The 17,782-nt window shown below is 41.1% G+C and overlaps 1 long non-coding RNA gene across 2 annotated transcripts in view; it reads right to left on the bottom strand.

Annotated features, from left to right (window-relative positions):
• LOC138838769 (uncharacterized) overlaps positions 1-17,782 on the bottom strand; it is a 70,174-nt gene that overhangs the window by 32,389 nt on the left and 20,003 nt on the right. For both annotated transcript variants that reach the window (XR_011375746.1, XR_011375745.1), the window contains exon 2: positions 7,282-7,426. This is a non-coding gene — a long non-coding RNA (uncharacterized lncRNA). The remainder of the gene's footprint in view (positions 1-7,281; positions 7,427-17,782) is intronic.

The following is a 17,782-nucleotide window of genomic DNA, read 5'->3' as shown; positions in this document are numbered from 1 at the left end:
GTCTGCCAGGCTGCAGCTCCCATCCACTGTAGCCTATCCCCTAGGAAGCAAAGGCCTCTTGGGGAGGATCTTCCTCTTCCCCTGCTTTCTTAGACTTCCAAGTCCCAGTGAACAAAGTGTGTCTCGGAGTTGAAAGCCTCCAACCAGAGGGGCCAAGGCTCCCAGACCATAACACCAAGCTGGGCTTGAAATAATTGACTGCTGTGAAAATGTAGGTCAGCGCTTCAAGCATAGAGAGGAAAAAAAAAAAAAGCATGACCACTGAAGTGAGAGAGAGAAGGGAAGTAATTACAAAATATAGATTAAATAACATCAGATAACAAGCCAAACAATAAGCATCCCCACGTGGCGATAAAGGAAAACAATTAGGTCTGTGGATTATAACAGGTTTTTCAACTTGTCTAGAGGTGCCTTGTGCACCCCCTCCCCCTCCCTTTATGGAAGCTGTTGGAGGGCCCAGTTCGCAAGGGAGCGGCTATCTCTCCCCTGAGTTTGCCCTTGGCAGTACCACAGAGGGGTTATTGCTATCCCAAGGGGAACGGGGGATTGTGGGAGTGGAGCTTGTCCTTGCTTGCAGGCTTTTTGAGACTCTGAAGCAGTCTGAGGATCTCAGAGGGAGGGGCTCCTGTGTTGCTTTGAGGGCACTGAACACACATTGATGCCTGCTTTAGAGACCGTTACCTCTGAAATTCTCCAAAAGCTTCAGGCCGAAACCTCTGTTTAGCCTATAAAATACAGTATACACATGCAATGGAGTATTACTTATCCATCTGAAAGAAATGATGTCAATTATGGCATCTGTAAAAAAACAATGGATTGAACTGAAAGTCATTGTGTTAAGCAAGATAAGCTAAGTTCAGAAAGACAAATGTTACATATTTTCACTTATATACAGAATCTAGACCAAAATAATAATAATAATATAACATGATTGTAAAAGGGGAATGTGGAGGCGGAGAGAGAAGGAGGTAATAGGGTTGAACAGTATAGAAGTACATTAAATATATGTATGGAAATAACCAAGGAAACCCACCAAAATTGTTTAAAAGGATAGAGGAGAAAGAAGAGTTAAGAAAGAGCAATATAGGTGGGCAAATTTGATCTAAGTTCATTCATGCATGCTATAAATATCACAATGAAATCCCTAATTAAGCTAATAAAAATTTGTGAAGTCCTATTTAAATGGAATTGTTCTATTACTTTCAAGATCCCTTCTCCTCCCTCCAAGAATGTCTAGAATTTGGGATAACAGGAACATCTACTGAACAGATACCAGGTCACTTTAGTCTGAACTTAGGAAGGAGGAAACCAATCTGGTTAACCTATTGTGGGATCCTGGTCAAATTAACTAACCTGTGTGAGCCTAAGCTTTCTCATCAATAACATAAGGATTTCTCTCAGGTACTATGGGAAGACATGTCTTTCTCTAAAAGCAGAACTTTCATCTGCTAAGGAGGAACTTTTATTAGCCCAGTGAATGAAACCCAGCTTGATTTGATCCAGTAGAAGAAAGACTGCCTTTCTCAGGATGCATGTAGCAAGTCCAGAGGACTTAACAAACCCATGAGGCCCAGTATGATTCAGTTTTCCCCTAAAGTTGGTCCTCACTCCTGCCTTTCTCACTGGTGCCTTCTACCTGAAGCACAAATTGCGGCCCTCAGGATCACCATTCAGTTTCCTTGGGGAGGGAAAGACTAGGAGCTCAGGATGTTAGAAATTAACAAAAGAAGCTTGCATACATCCCAACTTTCACATTTGCTAGAATGGTGCATTATACAAATCCCCTCCCATTCAGAGACTAGGTGTTCTTATCTGTAAAGTTGTACAAGCAACAACTTCAAGTGTTTTCTGAGAAATATAAAATACTCAACTAGTAGTAGGTATTTGAAATCAATGGATATTTATAATATCTCCTGTTATACAATTAACACATGGCAGGCTTAAAACTAGACTCTGTATTTTCTGATTCTGAGACCTATAATCTGAGACAAAAAACAAAACAAGACAAACAAACAAACAAAAACCTGACATCCTCTTCTCACCCTGTGGTTATTGCAGCAGCGGACATGGGAAGAAGTTCATGCTGGCTAAAGGACAATGACTTAAAACTGAGCCAAGAAGAAAGTCAGGGGCTGAAGACCTGGGTTCAAGTCTCAACTCCATTGGGTAACTTGAAAAGATGCTTAACTTGACCCCATCTGTTAGTCAAAAGATCTGGTTGATGTCACAGGGATTGTGTGAGGTCCCTTAAGAAATTAGACATGAAAAGTTTTTAAAACATACAAATCTTGAAGTTTTCTAAATGTGCTGTGATCTAAGTCAAAAGAATATATTCCATAATGAGATGTAAAGGGTTTTTATGAAGGTTAAAATTCTAAGAGGAAAGCCTGGGGCCAGTGGCTCACGCCTGTAATCCTAGCTAGTCAGGAGGCTGAGATTGAGGATCGAGGTTCCAAGCCAACCTTAGAAAACTGAAAGTGGCACTGTGGCTCAAGGGGTAGAGTGCTAGCCTTGAGCTGAAGAGCTGAGGGACAGTGCCCAGGCCCTGAGTTCAAGCCCCATGACCAATCCCCCCCAAAAAAAATTCTAGGAGGAAGGTATACCTATAGGAGGAATGTAACTCCTCTGAACAACTGAAGTACTGTTTATTAAAATAAATACCAGGAAGTAAAAACATGGGAGGGGCAATAAATGGGGACACAGGAATGGAAGGAGGAAGGGGAAGCAAATGTAGACATTGTATTCAAGGTATATAACGTAAAAGATGAACTATGTAACTTGAAGGTAGGGATGAAAGGAAGGAAATAGGGAAAATCAAAGAAGAGGTGATATTGACCAAAAGTATTGTAACTTCACTTATGGAATTATAACCCTTTGTACGACTAGTAAACAACAGCAACAATAATTCTAAGCAAAAATAAGCTTCCTTGTTACTCAGGAAAACCAGGAAAGACTGCCACAGAGAAAGGACATGTTTGAGGTCACATCCACACCTGGGCCTGATGGATATGGGATATTGGGCATGTCTCTTGGTCTGATTGATGGTTGATCCTGCTGAGAGGAGCAGGGAACCAGGAGCTGTGGGCAGGCACCCAGCTGGGTTTGTTTGCCTGCTGAAACCCCTTCTGTTATAATCCCACTTATCAAAGCAGCTTCCATTTGTCAGAAAGGGCAACTTTGCATAATAAATTGCATTGGTGTAATCAAATATTTCCATAGATTGAATTAGGTTTAATTTGTTGTCCTCAAGATTGGTCTCCTCCTTCCCAGCAAAGCAGCTGCCCATTATCTCCTTCAGGAGGTACAGCCCCTAAAATGGCGCTAAGCCAGGCCCATGGGGAGGTTGTGGGCCTGCTGGGCACTGGTGGCGGTGGACAACATACTGAGAATGCTGTCCTGTCCTCACTCTGTCAGCATGGACACAGGCTTTACTGAGTTCCTTTTGGTAGCTGTAAAGCATGGCTCTTCTGTGGGTGTGACACAACTGATTTATCTCCTTTAATGAAACAGGTTGTGGTCAGATCTCAGCCTCTTATTAATTTGGACAAGTCACTTTATTCTTGAGTCTCAATTAACTGTTTTGTACAGGGGAGAAGATGATACTTGCTTCACCTACTTCACAGGACACTTGTCAAGCCGTCTTAGTCCATTTGGGCAACTATTTAAAAAAACTGAGCTGTCTATTGGTTGGCTCATAAACAGTCCAAGTTGATTTCTCTCTCATAGGGGAGGGAGGGAGTCCAAAGTGAGGGGAACATCAACAGCTGTGGTGTCTGAAGAAGGCCTTTTCCAGGTACCAACAGGGGTGTGTTCTTAATGTGACGTCACCTGGTAGAAGAGACAAGGGAGTCCTCTGCAGCCATTCACTTGGCTCCATTCTTGTGACTTAACACTACCCAAAGACCCTGCCTCCTGAAAGAATCCCATTGAGCCTCAAGTTTCAACAGAGATGTTTGAAAGGAGGGGCATGAACATTCACTCCACAGCTGGCTGCATGAAGCCAGTATAGAGCCATGGTCAATAGGCTGAATAATTCCCACATGCCAGGAATGTACCATACATACAAGATCCCCACATTCATTGTTTCTCTCCATCCTCAGAGCATCTCCAAAGACATATTACTCTCTCTATGTTCAGATGAGGAGATCAAGCCACAGAGTGCATGCATTGCTTGTCCAAGATCCTATAGCTGGGAAGTAAGACAGTCAAGCCAATAAAAAGTTAAGGAGACAAGTAGGAAAGCAGTTACAAATGAAAAGTTCTTGCCAGACTTTGTGGGGTTTGGGCACATCACAGGTGGTTGCCCTGTGATCTGCTGCAGATATCTTACTTTGCTCTGGTGAGCTGAACAGAAGCCATGTGACTGGGGCTCAGTGGAAAGGGATTTGGACCAACCCTCACCCCACATTCTGCCTTCTTCTTGGGGCTGACTCATCTGCCTCTAGTCATGCTTTACTGCTGTCTTCACCCAGCTATTTAGTACAGCTACTTAGTACCCGCAATGCACAGCTCCCTGCATAACACGAAATAGATGTTTATTACATACATATTGTGCCAACTTAAATGTTGTAAACCATGAACAAGAAACGGAATGTAAAAGAAATCGTTCCTTGGATGTGAACAGGGAGAAGGGTTGATGTCAGACAAGCAGGCAAAGAGCAAGAGGATTGTTGATAAGGACTTCATCCCACAGCCCCTCGTGGGTCTAAGGCCATGTGTTCCCAGGAGGTATGTATATTACAGTTGCAGGCCCTAACAAGGCACAATGTCAGATACAGAAAAAATGGATTCTCACTGTTCTGAGAACAGCTGCAGTTCCTATGTGCCCGTGATGACATTGGGCTTGCAGTGTGGACTGGTTACCCTCCTACCTCCCTGAACCCTTCACCTTGAGGGCACTGATGAGGACAGCAGAGTTCACAATGACCTCCAACCAAAGCTAGTCCACCACTTGTGTTTGTAAATGGAATCGGGGCATGCAGCCAAGCTCATGCCTTTAGAGACAGACTGTGATTGTTTTGTTGCCCCAGCTGCAAGCAGCTGTTAGGTGTTTATTACAATAGCCAGCCCTTTGTATCTTTGGACTCCATATTGTGGGACCAACTAGCCATGCAGGGAAACCAACTGGATCTGTATCATTTCTTCCTGTCATTATTTCCTAAAGATTTCAGGGTAACAAGTATATATGTAGCATTTACAATGTACTGGGTATTATAAGTAAATCTAGAGGATGAGTTATATACAAGAGAATGTATGTAGGTTATACACCAGTTTTAAATACAGGACTTAAACATCCACAGAGCTTTGTATACCAGAGCCTCAGGATCCTGGTCCCTAGCAGATATCCAGAATGTAACTGTAAAGGAGACTACACCAGTCCATAAGGGTAAAATATTTGTTAAGCAGCTCTTTTTAGGAGAGGCTGCTCTGTCTCAGAGAGAGCCTGCTACAAGAGCTGGGCTCCATCCTGCCTCTGCTGATCTGTCTGTAGCTTGGGGACTGAAGCCACTGGTGTGATACCCTCTACCACTCCCAACAGAGGCCTGGGGCCTGGATTAAGGGTCTAAGGAAAGCCTGTATGGCATGAGTTACAGTGGGGAGAGAAGTAGGTATGGTAGGGGCTACTTACATAGCAGAAAGGAAATGGTGGGATCTGAGGACTGAATAGAAAAACAGATATTATACCATCAAGGTGTAAAGGCAGAGAGAAACAGAGGAATGATGAGCAAGAAGCATTTGGCTGCCAAGTCTATTGACTTCGGAGACTGAAGCAGGGAACAAGGATGCCTTGGCCATAGCCCTATCAGCAGTTTCCGGGCCTCACTCTACTGAGCTAGGCAGGGAAATGTCTGGCAAAGCCCCGTTGGCTGCTAACGCTGGCTCAGCCTCCATCTAGCCACCCCCAGCTGCCTGTATGTTGTGCAGCTTCACCTTATTCCTCTGGGGAGGATGGACAATCTCTGCCAGAGGAGGGAACTGCCCAGGATGCCTTTCAGGACATTTCAGTCATGATCTGCACAACACTATTTTAGAAAAAAAGAAATCCAGGTGGAGACTCAGCTGAAAACAACTTCTAAAAGCTGCAGAAATTGGACAATGCTTCAGTAGCTACTAAATCACTTACTGTATCCTGAGTCCAGCCTGCAACCCAAAGGCCCCTCTCTTCCCTCCTCCTCAGGGTGAGAAAATCACAGGACATTGGGCAGCCCTGGCAGATGCCCTTGTGGCCAGATTAGCCCTAGAATAGTCCTACTTCTCAGACTCTTTCCCAGTGGTTTCAGATCTTTGAAGCCCTGCCCTTCACAAATCTTAGAGGAACTTTAGAACCTTGTCTATTTTCTTGAACATAGTTAGATCTCAAAGGCCTAGATTCTGAATGGTTTTTTTGTTTGTTTGTTTGTTTTGGCTTTGGTTTGTGTACTGGTACTGAGGCTTGAACTCAGGGACCTGGACTCTGTCCCTCCGCCCACCTAAAGGTGGGCACTCTACTACTTCAGGCACAACTTCATATCTGACTTTTGCTGGTTCATTGGAGAAAAGTCTCACTGATTTTTCTGACGGGGCTGGCTTTGAACCCTGATCCTCAGATCTCAGCCTCTTGAGGGGGCTAGAATTGTAGGCATGAGCCACCAGTGCCAGGCCAAATGCTGTTGTGATCCAAGAGTTGGTTCATTTGAATAAATGACTACTGAAATTGATGGCTAATGCAGAATAAAAATGAGAGATGCTTTGTTGTTGGTTTCTCAGTATGTCTTCTGTGCTCACTAGGCTAAGTAAGCGAAGCATCTGTGCTTTAGACACAAGCAGAACACTTAGCACCAGAATCATAAAGACCTGCAAACTATTCTGTTTGATCCACACCACAGCCTGGAACTTGATCATTCTCTTTTCCCTAACTTAACAAATCAAATTATGTATTTATTCCCATACACACTGCAATAAACAAATGGCAAAGTTGCAAATGGGATCCAATTCCCCTACTTGGAAATCCCATACTGGCTGTGAGCAGAAGAAATTTCTCTCCAGTCCTGTGACTTTTCTAGTAGTTGAGCCAATGCACAGACAGCCTAGCACTGTGGAGAAAGCACAAAGAAGAGAAAGTGGAAGCTCTATTATCTTCCTGTCCCTTATACTGGAAAGCTCTGGAAGGACTTCAGGGACTTGCTCTCACATAAGGTCATAGGTGAAATTCTTGACCCTGTGCTCACCTATCTCTACCAGCTCCCTGCCCCCTCAGCCCCATGGTGAACACTAGAGGGTGATTTATCAGAAGAACCTTACCCTCTGGCTACTCAGCCCATGGTCCCTTCATCTTTACCAAGAGGCAAAAGGCAAACTGTCCACTCAGCAAGGTGCACAGCAGGCAAACGTTACAGACTTCCCCTTGAGTAGAAAGTAGTCATCATGACAGGAAAACACTTTTTACCTAAGAAACAAGCAGGACAAATTAGAAAACTTAAGATTTATAAGGGCACTACAATCACAGGAAAAAAAAGCCATGCCCAGGTGAGCTGAGGCTCACAGTCATTTGTTTTTATATATATATTTTTTTATTGTAAAGATACTGTACAGAGGGGTTACAGTTACATGAGCAAAGTAATGAGTCCATTTATTATCAAGCATTGCTACCCCCTCCTTTGTTTTTCCCCTATCATCCCTTCCCTCCCCACCTCCCCAGTGCCCCCCTCCCCCCCCCAAGTTGTAAAGTTCATTTTCAACATAGTGTCTTATACATCTCGTTGTTACAGTGGGTCATCCTGTATCCTTATTTCAGCATTTTGTTATTTCCCATCTCCTCCCCAAATTAGAAAAATGTGTATACAAGATGCAGGACACTAGAATCAAATACAGTAACAACAGGGATTATATCATGGGGGAAGAACATATAAAGAAACAAAAAAAAATCATAGTACATTGTAAGTACATTAAAACAAACAGCTAGAAAGATAAAAATCACTTGTGTCCCTATCTTGGGGTTCATTTCGCTTAGCATCAGTTATATGGCCATATGTACATAGCTTTTGACCTCTTCTGCTTGTCCTTTGTTGAGTCTGGGCTTGGAATCACAGCAGTGCTGGGCACAGCCCCACTAAAGCCAAAACTGCCACCAAAGCTTGAATCCACTGAGTAGGGGAGAACAAAAGCTTCATGCTTAAGGTAGCAGCTAGCATCCATCACGGGGGCACAAGCCAGACTCAGGGCGGTGCCCAGAACAGCATTAGTAGCTAGAGCTGGGCCTAAAGCTTCTAAGAGCCAGGGTGGGACCTCTTGGTTCATTTTGTACTCAGCAACAAAATGCTTCCCAGAGGAAGAATGCCGCCTACAAGCACTGCACTCTCTTCATAAGACGTAAGAAGACTCTCTTCAGACTTTAGCCTTCCTGTAACCAGTTCTTGCTGGGGAACTCTGGAGAGCAACGCCAGGCATCTTGGTCTTCAGGGCCAAAGATGTAACTGTGGGAAAATGGAGAAACTCAGCCTTTTATTTCCCTTCCTTTTCCTATCTGCCTCTGTGTGTTTAAAATTCATGTTATCTAGGTAATATGGAAGTGAGTTTTGCCTCTTTATCTGTCCTGACTTTTCTTCTTCCTGATTGCAATAGTCCACTAACAATGGACAGTCATCATATAGTCAGGTTTAAATCTACTATCTGGCCCTGTGCTGTTAGATCTTCTGTGATAATTTTTCTGTCTTCTTTTGAGTCCATTGAATATTTTCCAGCATTCTATTTTTCTTCTGCTGCTGATTTTGTTATGCTAGGCTTTAGTTAGTTACTTTATTAATATTACCACACATTGCACATCCTTAATCCAAAAATCCACCATCCACAATGCTACAAAAGGCAAAGTTATTTTTAGCACCAACATGATATTACAAGTGGAAAATTCCACATCTGACCATGAGTGAATGACAGGTCACAGTTAAAATAGAGGCACACAAAAACTACATATAAATTATTTTCAGGCCAAATGTATATAGCATATGGAAACAATTGAAAATTTCAAGTTTACCCTTGGGTCCCATCTCCAGGAGATAACATTATACATATAAAAATCTAAAAATCCCCCTAACCAAATGAAATCCAAAACACTTCTGGTTGCAAGCATTTCAATAAGCGGTATACTCAATACTACACATTTATTCATGTCACAGTTGAATTCAACTTGATAATGAGCCACTTCACCCTTTCGACTTCATATTTCCATGCATATTGTTTCATTCAGACAGTTAAATATTTGTGTTATTGTTCCACATCTTTAACTTATACATGTTAAATTCCTACCTTGAAATTATATTGCTTTTGTTTTGAATTAGTCATGTATCTTGTGAAGAAAATACTTTTTATACTGAACCATGCATTTAATATATCTATTTCTCTTCATCTTTCTTTATAGGTTCCAATTTTTGTCCAGTATAATTTCCATTCAGCCTGGAGAAATTGCTTCTTATTTTTTCAGTGCAGGTCTACTGACAACAAAATTCTTAAAACTTTTGTTTATCAAAACTGTTTGGAGGGGGAGAGCTGGGAAGGTGGCTCAGTGGTAGAGTGCTTGCCTTGCATGCCTGAGGCTCTGGGTTCAATTCCTCAGCACCACATAAGCAAAAAGAAAAAAGCTGGAAGTGGCGCTGTGGTTCAAGTGGTAGAGCACTAGCCTTGAGCTGAAGAGCTGAGGGACAGCACCCAGGCTCAGAGTTCAGGTCCCACGACCGGACCTCCCCTCCACCATCACCAAAAGAAAAAACTGTTTAGGACCAGGCTCTGGTGGCTCACACCTGAAATTCTAGCTACTCAGGAGTCTGAGATCTAAAGATTGTGGTTCAAAATCAGTCTGGACAGGAAATTCTGTGAGACTCATCTCCTAAAAAGCCAGAAACAAAGCTGTGGCTCAAGTTGTAGAACACTACTACCCTTGAGCACAAAAGCTCAGAGACAGCAGCTATGCCCTGAGTTCAAGTTCCAGGACTGGCGCATGCACACAAACACACACACACACACACACACACACACACACACACACACACACATGCACACATGCACGTGTACATCCACACAGGTGTGTAGTTTGTAACCTTATTTGAGGGATATTTTGATTGGTGTATAAAATTCAGGATTGAGATCATTCTTGTTTTTCCTTTTAGTTCTTTATCGTTGAATAGTCTTCTGACCTCCATTGTTTCTGATAAGATGCAGCCTGCAGGTGGCTGCCCCTCTTGTGAGTGGCAGATCTATTTCTTCAAGCTGTTTCCAAAGCTTGGTCTTCATCTGATTTTCAGAAGTTTAACCCAAACCTTCCTAGGTATGGTTTCTTTCGATTCATCCTTCTGAGGGACAACTGAACTCTCTGCTTTATACACTAATACTTTCTTCACATTCAGGAAACATTTGACCATTGTTTCTTCAAAGAATATTACCTGCCACACTATTATCTACTTCTGGGATTCAATGATATTATGCTATATTATCTCACAGGTTAGAACCTTCCTTTTCGTAAACAAAAATTCACTCATTTTCCTCTGTATTCAGGCTGCATAATTCTTACTATCTGTCTTCTAACCCATTGTTATCTTTTTCCTTTCATTTCCTATCTATAATAAACCTTCCACTTAAAGTATTAAAACTTTCAATCCTGAGTTTGTCTTGATTCTTATTTGTAAGAGTCTTTGCTACTACTCTTATATACTTTGTTGACAGTCCTATCTGCTTAATTGCTAAAATTAATTTTGAAAGATCCTGTAACATATTAACAATAACTACTTTATCTTTTCACATTCACTGAAACCATTATCTGAATTTTCTCAAAGTAAGATTACATTGTTGTTGTTGTTTGATGATGGATTAGGTTTTTCTTTCTCCAGTAATGTTTTATTGTATGTTTGACATTTTGATCACATATTATAGAAATTCTGGATCTATTATGTTCCTCTGAGAACTAGAAGTAATAATTGGAATAATATTCTGCTTACTAACTCAATCATAAGTGCACTGTCTTAATCAGGATTTTATTTTTCAAAGTGCTTAATGACAAGAGCAAGGCAAACAACAATTAAGACATTGAAATTAGCAGCAAAAACTTTTAGAATGCTGACCCATAATGTTATCAATAGGTGAAAAGATTGACAGCATAGGTGAAAATATGGAAATTTTGACATATATAAATGTAATTTATGAAAAAATAAAAATGCAATATCTGAGTAATGATCAATTACTTTAGGATATATTAGTTATAGACAAATGAAAGATTTAAAATACACAGTGGGGAAAAGAGAACAAGTCCATCCAAAGGTCAAGAGCCTTGAAGGACACGTTCAATAGGTCTTTTATGTATGTGTGTGTGTGTGTGTGTGTGTGTGTGTGTGTGTGTGTGTGTGTGTGTGTGTTTTCAGGATGAAAAGACTGGCAAAAGGCAGACAATAATTGAAAACTGGTCAAAAACAACAATACAGAAATTTAAGAATCTCAATGAATAGTAGAGCAGTAATCTGTAATCCTAGCTACCCAGGAGGCTATGATCTGAAGATTAAGGTTCAAAGCCAGCCCAGGCAAGAAATTCTGTGACACTCTTATCTCCAATTAACTGATAGAAAATCTGGAAATGGAGATGTGACTCAAATGGTAGAGTACTATCCTTGGGCAAAAAACAGCTCAAGGACAGTGCCAGACCCTGAATTCAAGCCCCAGAACCAGCACACACACACACACACACACACACACACACACACACACACACACACAGCCCTCAATAACTATAAAGAAGGATAAATTTTCCAAAGACCACATTGTAATAATTGTTGTTGTTGTTGTTGTCTTGGTAGTAATAGGGTTAGAATTCGTGCTTGCTAGGCTAACACTGTACACCTGAGCCAGGCTTCCAGGCTTGTCTTTGGAAATGGAATATTGTGAAATTTTCTAACTGGACTAGCCTCAAACCTTGATCCTCCAGCTCTCAGTATTTTTCCTAAGTAGCTAGGCATGAGACACTGCTACCAGTTTAAAACTGTTTTTTTTTTTAAATAATCTTTTAAACAACCAGGGTGTTAAGAAAATTACCTTCAAAGAAACAGTAAGGAGAGCATAGTTCTCAAGGGCAAGGATTAAAACCAAAAGATAAGGAAATGTTTTTAAAGTGAAAAGAGATCTTTTTAAACGCAAATCTTATTTTAAAAGTGAAGATAAAACTTTCAACTAAAGCTTTGATTAACAAAAGGTAAGCAAACCGTAGCCCAGCAAATTCTAACAAATATTACAGGGAGTAAATACACCTGAAAGAGAATGTATAGTAGGAAGCACAGAATTGCATGCATGAATGACAGTTATGGTTCCAGAGAAGCTATGTAAGTAAAAATAACCATCAACTATGGGTTAGAACAGTATAAATGTCTTATAGAGTTTCAGACAAAGATGACATTAAAATGGACAGTGCCAGGAAGCATCAGGCAGCAGTGGTCCATGGGGCTGAATGTTTCCAAAACTGTAACACTATCAGAGAATTTTATTGAAAACATCAGTTATAAGATGGTATAAAGTCAAAGATGTACAGTGTACTGTCCAGTTACTGTGAAAAACAACAAAATAAAGTATATACAACATGCTAATGGAAATATGGAATGAAACTCAAATACATGTAGACTAATTTAAAGGAATTCAGGAAAAGAGGGGGAAATGAATACAAGTCTGGGAGTTCACATAGGAAATAAAAGTCTCTATAAACCCTCCCAAGAACATTTAACATACATGAAGTGATAGTCTCTTTGTTGATTAGAAGTCTCATTACTCAGGTATCAGTCCTTTTGAAAGCTGTCTTTACATATTAACTTATTAAGGTTTGTTCACTTTTCTGTTAGTGTGTGTGTGTGTGTGTGTGTGTGTGTGTGTGTGTGTGTGTGTGTGTGTGTGTGTGTGTGTTGCCTGTACTACAGCTTGAACTAAGGGCCTGAGCACTGTCCCTTAGCTTTATGATTCAAGGCAAGCACTCTACCACATGAGCCACAACTCCACTTTTAGAATTTTGGTAATTAGTTGGAGTTAACAGTTTTCTGGACTTTACTGACCACACTGGCTTCAAACTATAATTCTCAAATATCAGTCTCCTGAGTTATTAAGATTAAAAACATGAACTCAAAGCACCTGGGTGTATATACATACATATATGTATGTATATACACATATGTAGTATCACATATCCTATTTCATATATAGCACTTTAAGGCTGAGTTCTGGATTCCAGCTCAAAAATATACAGCAGAAAATAGGGTTAGAAGCGTGACTCAATAATTAAAGCACCTTCCTAGCAAGGGCAAGGACCAGATTCTAAACCCCAGTAATACCGCTCCCCCCAAAAAAATTGCAAGTGGAAAGAGAATCTGAGCTCTAACTCCAGTACTACACTAAATATGGTAAAAATCTACTTTAAGCTTTCTAAACAGTCTTGCACTCTGTATCCACATTTTTTTTTTTTGGTCCAGTCATGGGGCTTGTACTCTGGGCCTGGGCACTGTCCCTCAGCTCTTCAGCTCAAGGCTAGTGCTCTACCACTTGAGTCACAGCGCCACTTCCAGCTTTTTTCTTTTTGCTTATGTGGTGCTGAGGAATTGAACCCAGGGCCTCAGGCATGCAAGGCAAGTGCTCTACCACTGAGCCAACTTCCCAGCTCTGTCTCTGTAAAACTGTGTAAAAAAAAAAAGTCACCCCACAGTTCCCACATTTCCCACTGATAAGAAAATCCCCAGTATACACAACAGCTAGCATTTGCAGACACCCCTTATGCATCCTCCTACTTTCTTTAAATCATCTCTAAGTTACTTATAATAGCAACGCAAGGTAAGTGTTAGGTAAATAGTTGTTTCTGCTGTATTATTTAGGGAAAATAGCATGGAAAAAGTGTCTATGTTTAGAACAGACAAAATTGAAGAAAAAAATACTTGGACCACAGTTGGTTGAATCTGCAGATGCAGAACCCATAGATATGGAGGATCAGCTAGACACTACAATGTCAGGGGTGGGAAATATCTTATGAAGACATTTGGACCCTTATCAGTATTTTCTAATACTTTCATAATGAAGTATGGACTTTGCACAGTTACTAACGTATATTAAATATATTTTGTTTACTTATAATAAATATACATGAAATAAGCATTAAAAAAAATCAATGATGCAGGTACTAGTAGCTCATATCTGTAATCCTAACTACCTAGGAGATTGAGATCTAAGGATTGAGGTTTGAAACTAGCTACAGGCAGACAAATTGGAGAAGCTCTTATCTCCAATTAATCAGTAAAAGACATTAATCAGTAAAAGACCCAAAGTAAAGCTATGGCTCAAGTGGTAGAGAGCTAGCCCTGACTACAGGGGTCATAGATGTGTGCCTCTCTGCCCAGATTATTTGTTGAGATGGGGGTCTCAGCTAACTTTGGCCCAAGTTGGCCTTGAAAATAACAGTTCTCCCAATGTCTACCTTCTAAGAAACTGGTTACATAGTCCTATAAGCCACCAGGCCTGGCCAAGATAAATATATTCTATATGCAAACATTTTGTGATCAAGAGTCATTTTACTGGGCTGAGAAGATGGCTCAGTGGTAGGGTGCTTGCCTTGTATGAATGAGGCCCTGGGTTAGATTCCTCAGCACCACATAAGCAGAAAAAAGCCAGAAGTGGCACTGTGGCTAAAGTGGTAGAGCGCTAGCCTTGAGCTGAAGAGCTGAGGGACAGCGCCCAGGCCCAGAGTTCAGGCTCCACGACCGGACCCAAAAAAAATATTAAAAAAATAAATAAATAAAGTGGTAGAGCACTAGCTTTGAGCTGAAGATCTGAGGGACAGCACCCAGGCCCAGAGTTCAAACCCTATGACCGACCAAATAAAAAAAGGCACAATTTTACCAAATGTTAAGTGTCATTAAGTGGTTCTTGTTCAGTTTACAAAGTGTAGAAACCATCTAGCCAAGTAGGAAAGGTTGGATGTAGGCAACTGCTTTTTCCCTGCTATATGTTACAGTTTATTAAAAGAATGTGAGACCAAAAAGAAAAAACAAAACAAAACAAAAAGATATACATGCTCCAATCAAGTTATTCATTAACACAACATTTGACTTCATTTTGGGTCCTATGTCGCCTTTTCTCTAACCCATCCTGCCTCACATCTACATTGCATAGCTCATTCTTCAAGCACTCACTACCTGTAAACTCCTATGGTTACTGCCTCAAGCAGCTCACCTAATTGACTGCCCACCACAGTCCTAGAAGACAGGTGATGTGGTCAGCCCCATTTTACTGACAAAAAAAAAAAAAAGATGAGCCTTAAATTAAATATCTGAGCCAGAGGTTCATATAAATGCAGGCACCACTGACATTTTAACCCAAATCTGGTTCAAAAGTTTTTCATCCCTTTAAAGCTCCTCTTTAACATCAGACTGTCTCCATCTAATGCATCCATTCTGCTGGAGGAAGGGATGGGTGGCACTGGGATGAGAAGTTATAAAGGCAACATAATGAGCCAATGGGCTCATTATGGGCAAGTGAATAGGTTTATGTGTGTATCATGGGTCTCCACTCCCTTTTAAATATACCACTGGAGATGTTCCACTGTGAATATTAAAAGTATTTAGTACTGAGGACATGGAAAAGAGCAAAGAGGGTCTCTGTCTTCGAGAGCATGTATCACCTACAATTTAGACACAGTCTCAATAGAAATGAGCTGGTCCATTCCCTCTAAAATCAGAAATGAGATAAGGCTGTCCACAACGTAGTATTAGAATTTTTAGCTAGCACAATAAGGCAAGAGGCAAACATAAAGAGAATCCAAATGGGGAAAGAAGTACAACTCTCCCTCTTTGTAGATGACATGATTCTATATCTAGAGAATTCCATAGGTTCCACTCCTGAGATACTTCAGCAGATCCAAAACTTGGGCAAAGTAACAGGGTATAAAATCAATCCACAAAAAATCAGTAGTGTTTCTCTGTGCCAACAATGAGATGAGAGAGGCTGAAATCAGGAAAGCAACTCCATTTGCAATAACCTGAAAAAAACATCTAGGAAGCAACTTAACCAAAGAAGTAAAGGACCTCTACAATAAAAACTTCAAAAGTCTGAAAAAGGAAATTAAAGCAGATCTTAAGAAGTGGGAAAACCTTCCATGTTCCTGGTTTGGGAGGATTAACATCATGGAAATGGCAATATTGCCAAAGACTATATACAAATTCAATGCAATACCCATCAATACCCTAACTTCTTTCTTTAATGAAATAGAAGAAGCAATCCAAAAATTCATATAGAACAACAAAAGACCCCAAATAGCAAAAACAATCCTTAGCAAAAAGAACACTGCTGGAGGAATAGCAATACCAAACTTCAAACTCTATTACAAAGCCAGAGTACTCAAAACAGCTTGGTACTGGCACAAGAGCAGGCCTGAGGACCAATAGAATAGATCCAAAGATGCAGAAATGACCCCACAGACCTATGGCCACCTAATCTTTGATAAGGTAGCAAAAAAAGTAGGATGGAACAAAGCCAACCTCTTCAATAAATGGTGCTGGCAGAATTGGCTAAACACGTGTAGAAAACAAAAATTAGATCCTTATACATCACCCTGTACCCGAATCAACTCCAAATGGATCAAGTGAACAGAAGGTGCCAAAGTATCTAGAGATGCTAACAGTCAATGCAAGTCACCAGGTCCTCTGGTGAGAAGATATAGGCTGGGCTATAGCTGGGCACAGGGGAGCTATATTTTGAGTTTCTAAGAGTAGAGTTTCCCTGCAGGGGTGGGGGGGGGGAGTTGAGAGGAGAAACAGTGAGAAGAGTCTAAGGCCTGAGTTGCTGAAATAGTCTTTTCCTCCTGCAGAAGGGTTGTGAGATCTCCCAGCTACCCCAGCACATGCCCAAAGCATAGTATGCCTGTGAGCAAGTAGACTCTGTCCTCTGTTCTGTAAGCTACAAGTGAACTTGGAAGCTCTAGAGAAGACTATCTGGCTTTAAATCCCTGCCATTGCTCCCTTGAACAAGATAAACAACTGCTCTGAGCTTCCTTTTGGCTTTTCTAAAATAGATGTTGTAATAATAACATCTTTCTCATAGTGTATTTGGAGGAGAAGTGTTATTAAAGAGTTGTTATATGTAAATTATGTAAATTATATACTCTCAAAACTATATCAAAGACCACTAAAGTAGCAGCCACCTCACACCTCACACACACTTTAGCTTTGGTAGGAACCCTGGAGCCATCAGGCAGTGTGGTTACAAGTCAGAAGGGACAGAGAGAGAGAGAGAGAGGGAGGGAGGGAGAGAGGGAGGGAGAGAGAGGGAGAGAGAGAGAGGGAGGAGAGAGAGGTAGAGGGGGAGGGAAGGAAATCTTTATGGTGCATTTCTGAATTTTTTTTTTTGTCAGTTGTGGGACTTGAACTCTGGGCCTGGGCACTATCCCTCAGCTCTTCAACTCAAGGCTAGCAGTCTACCACTTGAGCCACAGCACTACTTTCAGTTTTCTGAGTGGTTTATTGGAGATAAGCGTCTCACGGACTTTTCCTGCCCGGGCTGGCTTTGAACCATGATCGCCAAATCTCCAGGAATGACCCCAGCTCATTTCTGTATTTTTTATTCTACAGAATGGTGCCAGTTCCTTTCAAAGCCTTTTCATCCATACTCCATCAAACTCAAAAAATCCTGTGGCCTTCAGTCCTCTTTTCTCTCCTCAGGTGAGAAAGGAAATGGCCACTCTAAGCCAGAGAATTACATCCATCATGACATCTGCTGAATGGCACCGTTGAGTAGTTATACCTCTCTG

This window comes from Dipodomys merriami, unplaced genomic scaffold, assembly GCF_024711535.1.
Source record: "Dipodomys merriami isolate MVZ:Mamm:240054 unplaced genomic scaffold, mDipMer1.0.p SCAF_29, whole genome shotgun sequence".
Lineage (NCBI taxonomy): Eukaryota > Metazoa > Chordata > Mammalia > Rodentia > Heteromyidae > Dipodomys > Dipodomys merriami.
This window is presented reverse-complemented; position numbering and strand designations above follow the sequence as displayed.